Consider the following 10383-nt stretch of genomic DNA (forward strand, 5'->3'; position numbering starts at 1 on the left):
TTCAAAAAAAAAAAAAAAGATTAAATATAATTCTAAAAATAAAGAGTAAAAAGAGATGAAAGTATCGCAGCGAGACATCTCGGATACACCCATGGACTAGATTTCTCGCGATGTCGAACAATAATGGGAGTATCGTAGAAGTACAATTATCGGTTAATCCACAGTGTATAAGAGAGGTGCAACGTCAGGCGCGTAGTTTCATACTCTTGAGGTTTACGCGGTAGTCACGCGGCGCATTTTGGAATGCAATATAGAGCCGGCTGGGAACCGCGCATAATGGGCGACGCGCGCGATAGCAGTGATTGCAGCGGGAATCGAGTGGCCACTCAAGAGTCATGTACCCGAAGAGATTCGAGATATGCGCCAATCCATTCGCCGCATCTCTGCACATATTGCCGCCTATCGTTTACGGCGAATTTCCATTCTCCTTCATAATATTAAATATATTAATTTTAATGTGTTTAATGTGTTTAAATATATTAATTAGAATGTGTGTGTGTGTGTGTGCGCGCGCATATATAAATATATAAATATAAATATATAAATATAAATATATGTATATATTATATGAAGAAAGGGAAAATGGAATTTTTCAGAGCTCCCGCTGTATCATATCTAATTGCATGACGCTGTTACAGTAACGGCTGAAGAATTTCTATCCTGATGTTTGACGTAACAGAAATGCGAATGGTGGTTTTCGCAACAATCCCCTTTTTCGTACTTTCGCGACGGTCGATATGCGACGGTTTCGCGCTCGTTCAACCAGCCGCTGAAAGATGGCCGCGTTCCTTGCGTGCGACGCGCGCAACATATATGTATCTTTCTCTCTCTCTTTCTCTCTCTCTTTCTCTCCTACTTTTTTCTCACCCTTCTTCCCTTGTCCACGAGACAAGTGTCGCCAATTCTAGAATCATCTCGTTTCCTACTGAGATTTATAAAAAAAGAAAATCATTTATCTCCATGAAACTCCTTACCAGAGAATATGCAACCTCTGACATTGTTTCTTGTTTCTTTTCAGCAAAAGTTGTAGCATTTTTTTTTTCTTTTTTCTTTCATCTTGACAGATGAAGTGTTCCAGATGCCAACAAAGAAAAAAAATTTTACATTTTAATTTCATGTTTTAATTATTTCAAACTATCTTTCTTATCAGTTAATCACAAAAAGTCTATTATTTTTATGCATTTCTGAGATTGTGTATGTGTGTGTTATACTGTATAATTAATTTGATCTATGATTAAATACGCGCTACTATTGATAAACGACTATTTAAAAGAAAAATCAGTTGACTTCTAAGCATCATTAAGCTCAACTGATTATTATTCCAATCGTCTAGTTAGCATTTAATAATCATGACATATGTTTGATGAGAAAAGAGCGTTGGATACACCGAACGTTGGTTTACACCGTGGACAGAGACTCTTTTCCAGTCGTGCGACCGTCATAAGAACCTCGCATTGCTAATCGGCGGATTAATCAGTCAGGAATGCCAGTTCTCGGCGAGGAAGGACCTGGGACAAGAAGCGATATAGATCGGAATAGATATCAGATCGCATTTGAAACGCGATTTATGATTCCCAAAAATTTCATATATAATTTACAACGCCATTTGCACAGAATCCAGAATTATTTATAAAATTGGAATGGATGCTATTTTTTGACAAAAAGTCAAAGTTCGCGTATGCTTTATTTAAAAGTAAAATGACGGATTTAGAGAGAGGATAGTGCTCACTCCATTGGAAACCAATGTTTGTTCGATATCGCGCGAGTGAATCGCGGTATTAACATGGATGTCCCAGAAGGACGGGAGGGAGGACGCGAAAGAGACGACGACCCGGCATTGTGTGCGCCTCCGCTATTACATCCAAGGTTACCCCCGACGAATCGTAAGTTCTCCTCTTTCCATTTCTCTCTCTCTCTCTCTCTCTTTCTCTCCTTCGCCCGTTCTTTTGCTCTCGTGCATCAACCCTGCGTTCCGCTTATCCGCGATCATATTTCAAATACGTCTCGATAACGTATAGGGTGTCGGTGCATCTGCGTGACACCGTGTTGATATTTAATCGCAAATCCGGAATTGTACGAAAAGTAAATGTTCGGCATGTCGTACGGAAATTAAGTGACACGATAAAATAATGATTATATTCCGGAAAAATAATGCAACGCTTCAAGAACAAGTGTGTCAAAGAAATTATATAATTTTGTAACGCGGCATTTTTCCGTCAACATATTTAACATTTTTTTTTTCTTTTTTTTGACAGACAGTGTAATCGCATTCGAATCTTCGATTATTTAATAATTGATAAGGAGTTAATGATGTTTTTCAATAAATAAATCTTGATACACGACTCGATATTTATATTCTATTTTCCAGCTGCGCGAATGAGAGAGCATAATGTCAACGTTGTTTGATTACGCGTTAAGGTTATCAGCGCGGGCGGAAAATGGAGCACAGGAAATGTTTTACGCAATCGTAAAGAGAGAGAGAGAGAGAGAGAGAGAGAGAGAGAGAGAGAGAAAACAGAGACAGAGAGAACGTGAACTTTTCACTTTGACCGAAAGAAATGCATAAAGGGGGTGCGAGAAACAGAAAAATATAGTCGGGCGGGAAAAATTCCGTCGAGTGAGAAACCTGCTAAAAGAAGATCAACATCCTTTTTTTTCGTCCGTTGTGCACGCACGCACGCACGCACGTATTATACATACATCCGCATGCGTGTCCATTATACTACACGTGATTATTCGGCCTGTTACATGTGCGCGACGCAATATACGTCGTTCCTCACGTGAGCGCGACGAAGCGTGTCAATAAAAATACACCCACGTCGAACAGCTGTATGGCGGAAGAAGATAACTTTTTTTCTTTCTTTCTTTTTTTAATCTAACGCCGTATAATGCCGATTAATTCGTCGCGCGCAATAGCGAGTTGTCGTCCACGTTTCCGTTAGGTGTAATTTAACAGGCGGCTTAATTTATGAGGCAATTACGAATTGACGTAATTGCGTCCACGCGACTTTGTGCGTAAATAATAGCGCTCAAATTTTCGAAGCGCGACACGATCTGAAAAATTAATATTAATTTATTTTTGGAAAAATTAAAAATATATAATATATATATATATATATATATATATATATATATATAAAATGATTTTATTTATTTTTTATTCTTATATCTTCTCGCAATCAGGAAAGATCTACTTTGTTCTATATTGCGTGCTACAAAAACCGAATACCCTCGAATATCTCGGCCGCAGGAATTTAAATCATCGCGCGCGATAAAGATTAATCGCGACAAGCATTAATTACTTTTACAGCTGAGCCGCTTTCAACGGCGATGCCAAATTTGAACAAAATTTTGCTATATCTGAATTGGTTCGGGAAACTAATTTCGCGTACGATAATATAAAGAAATCGATAGTTGATACAAAATTAAATATATAGAAAAAAATTATATGTATCAATCATAATAAAATGTAATTAGAAAAATTAATAATTTCTTACGCACGACTTACGGCTCTGCAACGTCAGAGAAGGGTCAGATGCGTTACGACTCTTATCATCAAAGGGTGAATGCACGGGGACGAGCGTACAAACGCGTCGAAAATGCGTTTTTCCGTTATCGCTGACACACAACAAATATATATATATAAATTATTCGCATATAAAGTGTTTATTATCGTAACAAGGCCGTTATGATATTGTATCATTAATACAGACGAAAATGTAAAATATCGTATGTATATTCGCTGCATTATTGACGAATATAATGATTACAATATTCTCCCGATGTTATCCGAGATGAAACAATTTAACAGACAAATATTACACCAGATGTGTATTCGGATTATTGTAGAAAATTAATCGACTGTCAATGTAAATGCGTAATCGCACGCGCATCGACTGCGATACATTACGAAAATATGATCGATACAAGAAATATGGAGAGAGAGAGAGAGAGAGAGAGAGAGAGACAGAGGATGTCGCGATTAGTTCCGTAAAACGCGTATGACTTTATTACTCGGCACGAAACTGTGTGATGTCAGAATTGCACGCGCCATTATTACACGCTGACGTCATTCCGCAGAAACGCATCCTTGCAGTTTGATGCGCAAATCAATGGCGCACGATTCGTGACATTCAAAGTACGCGTAAGCGTAAACGAAAGTACAATCTCTCACATTTACAGTGCGTAAAAAACACGCAATTGTTGTATCGATCCTGCATTCGTATCTGTCGATATCGAGATTCTCGAATTTTATTTCAATTCCATCAATTTCAATTATAAATATTTAATTAAATTTTATTATATCTAAATAAATATGTAATAAATATATGTTATAAAATAATATTTTACAAATATGTAAATAAATCATGTAAATTATATGCGTAAAAGTCTCATTAATAAATAATTTTATAACAAAAATATAATTTTATCTACGGCGTTTTCTTTTGAAATGTTTTCTGTTCGTATGTTGCAATTTCTAAGGGAGATTGTGTTAATAATAAAATAATAATAAAAAAATGCGATTCTGCATGACATAAAGAGAGAGATGTCTATCTTTTAAATGTTAATTGTATAAATCGATACGAACAATCGCAATATTCTTGTTGGAGCAAATAAAGATTAATATAGAAAATATTACGGCTCTCTAATCAAAGACGCATGTCGACGTCGAAGATAAAAGTTTTAATTGTAAATATTGAACACGGCCATTTTGTCAAAACGCAATGTTTATCTACGATTTCTCTAGTAAAACTCGGACTATGATGTTTCCACGGCTTGAATCACTGATAACGCGTTTTTGTACTAGCGCACATACTGATATCACAGCGAATATAATGTTACATCCGTCTTGTCTTTGTGAATCTTCCTTAGTCGAGATGAGATAATTATTAATCCTCGTACATACAAGTTATGATAACATCCACTTATCGAACTTGTTTAAAATGTCTTACAATATAAAAAAAAACGATATAGTAATATCGATAGATATAATTATCAATCGCAATCTGTTTCAAACGTTCTCGAGATTAATTTATGCGAAAGTACTTAATCGAATCACGTCAAGTACGTCCTTTCGCGATCGATCTGAACAGATTTTCATCCGGACATATCTTCCGCCAAAGACAATCGGCCCCATATGATAATCTTTAATTGCATCAACTGTTGCACAATCGGACGTGTCGCCTCGATAAATCGTATCTCGTTAAATGACCGGTAAACGATTGATATTTTACTGCGCGTGAGGATAATCGACGGTAACAATCGTCGACCGATGGAAGAGGCACCGCTCTCTCTCTCTCTCTCTTCGTTGCCTTTATCGCGTGACGTCGTGATTTCGCACGACATTGTGACCCCTGATGACGACGGTCGATGATCCGCAAAAAATTGCAGATTCACCATCCTTCATTATGCGAACGGGAGGAATTATGCGGCGAGTATGTAGAGCCGATCTTCGCTTGGAAAAAACAAAAATCGTCATCGTTAAATAATGATTCGATTCGAATGTTGATCGTAAGATTTTCTCACTCACAGTGTTAATTAAACTTTAAATTGTTCTCGTTACGTTTATTTGTCAAACTTAATTGGAAAAATAACATCTCCCTAGATCCTCCCGAGACTGTCTCTCGCGTCAAATGTCACGCGCTATGATAAGAGACAGAAGATCGCGGAAAAAAAAAGTCGCGCAAAAAAGCGCGCAAGCTCGCCCGAGATGATGACGCGCGTGAACAAAACGCGCCCACACGCGACCGCTACCTGACCGATTTCGTCCGCTCGCTGAATTGACCAATTGCGGGGATCGGATTAAGCAAAGGGGCAAAGGGGGTGCGCGCTGATTGGGATTTGCATGACTCATGAATTATGCACAGTGCCGCCGCTTTAAAAGTCAATCGCGTCGCGCCGCAATTAGGATCCATACGGTGGCAAGTCGAGCGTCGATGACGGACCGCAGAGAATGCAGCCTATCGATCGCAACCCCGAAACGGCCCGGGTTAAGGTTAAAGCCGCGTGAGGAGAAACGCGATGCCCTTCGCGGCCGCCTCTTCTTCGGGCGCTGCTGCTGACGTACTCGCTCGCGCGGCGTCGAGATGATGGAGAAAGAGAGAAAGAGAGAGAGAGAGAGAAAGGATCGTGTCGGTTCATTTAATAATTATTATCTCTATTATTTAATTTGTATATTTAATTTCATATTATAATTAATTCTTCTCTATAATTTTTTTTTTTACAAAAATAAAAAAAAATAAACTATACCAAATACGAGAAAAAAATTCTAGCCACCTAACAACGGGATTACTATATTGATGCTGTAATAATAATATTCTTGGCCGCCGCGAGGGTAATAATAGTATTATCGCCTAATTGTAATATCGATAACAATAATATTGTTATTGTGCATTCTCTCGTAAATTGCATGGGAATAAATCCAAAATGTATCTAATCTGACTCTATATGTGTGTGTGTCGCTCGCTCACTCGCTCAGTCCGCGCGACTTCCTTTCCTTCGCGGTCGATACGATTTCACCTCGCGGTGAACACCATCGCCGGCCGTTCGCCCACGCAGAGACGATCTTGTCGACGATACAGAAAATATTCAAACAATACTGCGCATATTTAGACTTGAAAAAAAATGATACTAAAATATAACAATCACGTTATCTTATGTTCGGATTGATTAGAATCAATTTTAATTATTTCATCTAATCAACATCCCCACAATATTGTTATAATATACAGAATATGTGTGCATAATTTTGTATTTTCTATTTTAATTGTTACTATTCGAAATTGATTCTACTCTGTGAATGTCGTATTTTAAAACTTGTTGTATCATAAAATTATAGAAGGATTTAGCTATATAAATTTGTATAAAACTCATTGAAACGTAGAAAAACAATATATTTCGATTAAAGATATTTCTCTCTCGTTATTGTCTCTTTGGTCCATTGCACAAAAAGGTGCTGTAATTCGATTGTTTCGGTTTGTTGTGAAACATAGTTCAAATTGGTCTTCATGGTGCCTGTGAAAACAGTACGTCTACGGGTTTGGATAAACCGATCGATAATTGATTCGTGCATGGATGCATAAGCCGTAAGAGAGTCAAGCAAATCAATAGCACATTAATCGAATGCACTCGAAGCGATAACGCGATATCTCTCTCTCTCTCTCTCTCTCTCTCTCTCTCGACCAATTAATTTCCCGATTTCCACACTTTGGCGGTAAGATCAATCGCGGAGATCTATTTGGTAGATTATGAAAATTATTGCGAATGTAGAGATCGCGTTATCTAACGCGACGTTCATTAAATTTATAATATAAAATATATAATATAATATAATATAATATAAATTATATATATAATATATAATATAAATAATAGAAATAATAAAAAATAAATAAATAAAAAAAAAGGTTACATCGTCATGGTTGATGAAATTCTGCAATGACAGTACTAGAATGGCGATTAAGCGTGCCGTTATAGCGCGGATAGACAGCGCGTCGTCTTGTTTAATATTTCACTTCCGGCGTATCGCGCGGCACCGGGCCTCCGGAGTCGGCCCGGCGTGCGCGCTGCTTGTCTAAAAATAGGAATATAGATCTGCGCGCGGATGTAAATCCGGGATAGGAGTGGATGAAACGAGTGTGGCCAACATTTCGCGGATAAACCTCACGCCGAATGAAATCCCGTGCGACGGAAGAAGAACGGATTTCGCGAATGAAATTTCGTTTAAAGTTATTTATCCAGGTCTAATGAGAGACACGCGAGATGATACTTTTCGCCTAATCTCGGATACGATTAAACGGACTTTCTGTCTGCGATTGAGAATCGAAAGGCGATAAAAATTTACAGAGATTTATTTTGTATCAAGGAATAAGATAATAAAAATGCGAAAAATGAGAAGCGTTTTCTGTCTCGTTCAGAGAACATATACAGGAACAAAGCTTGAAATTTCTCCGCATTTATGTATATGCATATGATTGTTCACGCGTTTCGACATCTGTCATACTAATCCTTTGTATACGCAAGGGCACAATAAATATATCGGACGCGCATTTTAACGCTAAAGGATATGCTCTTGTAGCGACAAGAACGAGGAAACTTGGCGCGGAGAGAGCAAGAACGGGTGACGGCGAGAGGGAAAATAGAAGAGACAAGAGTACGAGGAATCGCGCACTCGTGAAAAGATCCTGTAAAGGTGGACGATGGAGGGTGGCGAGAGGCCATCGCACGCGCGCGCGGGGACGAAGGGGTAGTCGAGCGGGCGGGGGGGAGAGAGAGGGTCGGGCAGGACAAATTGGCAATATGGCCGTCATCGAGCGAAACGAGCGCCGCCTGGCTACATTTTTCTATTCCCGCCGTGAAATAGTTTTCGATTGTCGTTTTGCTGCTCTCTTCTAATCGCTTAGGTTAGATCCATGAAATCTCAGGACTTTCGTAACTTTCAAGGAATTATAATTGATGATGCCATCAATTAAATTTTAAATACTGACATTAAAGTTTAACACAGAAAAAAGACATAATGTCAGAAATTGTTGCGTCTAAAAAAAAAATATTTCATGTGAAAAAAATGTTCCCTAATATAATGAAACGATTATTTACATGCTGTTATTAAATCCTGACCTCCTGATTTGTGTTGATAATAAGTTTTGTTCAAAGTCTGACAGTAATCCTTGGACAAGTGTGTTTGATGGCCTAACACATTTTACAGAAAAGAAAAAGTAAAATATTTTTGTACATATTTTGAATCACAATAATAAACTTATTGCTAATGAAAGATTTGTCCTTGTATAGATTTGAATCTACATATGCTTTTGCAGTAAAACAGCTTTATACGCTAATAAAATGTTATCGTTTGTGCTGCATTGGCATTTATATTTCTTGGGTTCTATTCCTTACCTTCCTATAGTTACTTAAAGAAACTCAAATATCTCTTCCAGAGAGGTACAGCAAATGGTTTCGTTTTGATTTAAGATGATTGATTTATTCTATTATTGCCACAAGAAACCTCCATTGGATTTAGAATTTTCAACAAGAACCACCTAAAACCAACTGATGAACAAAGCATTATATTTGATTTAACAAATAAATAGAATAAATAGCATAAAGAAAAACATCTATACTTGTGTTGTCTGGAGATATGTCAAGACAACACAGATGAGATTGTATGAAAGTCAAGAAATATTATTCATCTGGTGTCCTTAAGGAGAAAAAGCAATACACCATTACAAACATTATAATAATGTATGTACAGGATTTAAAGATTATTTAGCTAAGTGCAATGTGTCAATATAATAGAATCTAACAGATTTTTTCAGAGTGCGGGAAAGATGAAAATATATGGATTATCTCCTCTAAAACCATCTAAATCGTAACACATGATCGTGATGTGATCGAGGGAAATGTATTTTGCGATCGCAGAAAACGCGAGCCGTAATATTTCGTGATGTGATGTGTGTGCTTGACCTGCCCTCGCTCACCATCTTACCAGGCATTGTTGCCACCATCCGGGACGAAAAATTGCGTATGCACAGAATTATAACCCGCGGAATATTTCTCGCTTCTCGTTTCGATGAGGATGATTCAACGACGCGACGTACGTTTCCCGTTGCTCTCTTTCTCTTTCAGGACGAGATCCGCGTCGCACAGCTCGTCCTCGGGCGGATGAAACTTTTTTTTTTGGTTAAGTACGACAGACTCATTCGATTCTTTAAGACGATTTCGCGGACACTCGCGCGATTTCTCGGTCGCGGGGATAAAAAAAAGGGCAAAACTCACGGTTTTAAACATGCATACACCAGGGCGAGTAGTACGAAGATGAGCAACGACGACGATTATCTTCGTCGTCGTCGTCGCCGACGAAGATGAATACGTGTCGCCGATGAATATCTATTCGGTTCGCGTTTCCACGGACGAGCTCTCGCGATCCGGACCCCGTCGCACTACCGGACATTTACGATCCGCGAAAGCGTCGCTTACCTCAATGTGACAGGAACACAGAAGCTCGGTCGCAATTCGGATGTAAACACAGGCATTTTTCGACGAAAATGACACTAAGGCAGTCGAAACAGCTCGTGTATAGATACCGCACGCATCTCGGCCGACGCCGATGCGTTGCGCAAGCCGATCTTGCCTTATTAAATACCGCGATAAACACGGGAATCCGGGCTCTCCGCGGAAAACATTACTCGAAAACTAGATGTGGTAGCCATTACTTTTGTGCAAATGTACAAAACAAAGGTTCACATCCACGGACTTGCGAGCGAGCGAGCCTCGAACCCAGCGCATTTTCCGGCGCTTCTGTCGCGCCGCGCGAGATTCGAATCGATCGGATCCGCCCATGCTCGATATTTCCGTGTCGTCTCTAATTCGACGTCGTTTTTCCGTCAA

At 38.8% G+C, this 10383-nt stretch overlaps 1 protein-coding gene across 4 annotated transcripts in view; it reads right to left on the reverse strand.

The window, feature by feature from the left end:
- The window catches only part of LOC126853032 (uncharacterized), a 30833-nt gene extending 20624 nt beyond the window's left edge, over positions 1 to 10209 (reverse strand). For 3 of the 4 annotated variants that reach the window (XM_050598411.1, XM_050598412.1, XM_050598408.1), the window contains exon 1: positions 9973 to 10209. The gene's annotated coding sequence lies outside the window, so the exon portion shown is untranslated. Of the gene's footprint in view, positions 1 to 9771; positions 9942 to 9972 lie in introns of those variants that run through there. The other variant, XM_050598409.1, reaches the window with a different exon arrangement.
- Between the last annotated feature and the right edge of the window lie 174 nt (positions 10210 to 10383).

This window comes from Cataglyphis hispanica, chromosome 11 (assembly GCF_021464435.1).
Source record: "Cataglyphis hispanica isolate Lineage 1 chromosome 11, ULB_Chis1_1.0, whole genome shotgun sequence".
NCBI lineage: Eukaryota > Metazoa > Arthropoda > Insecta > Hymenoptera > Formicidae > Cataglyphis > Cataglyphis hispanica.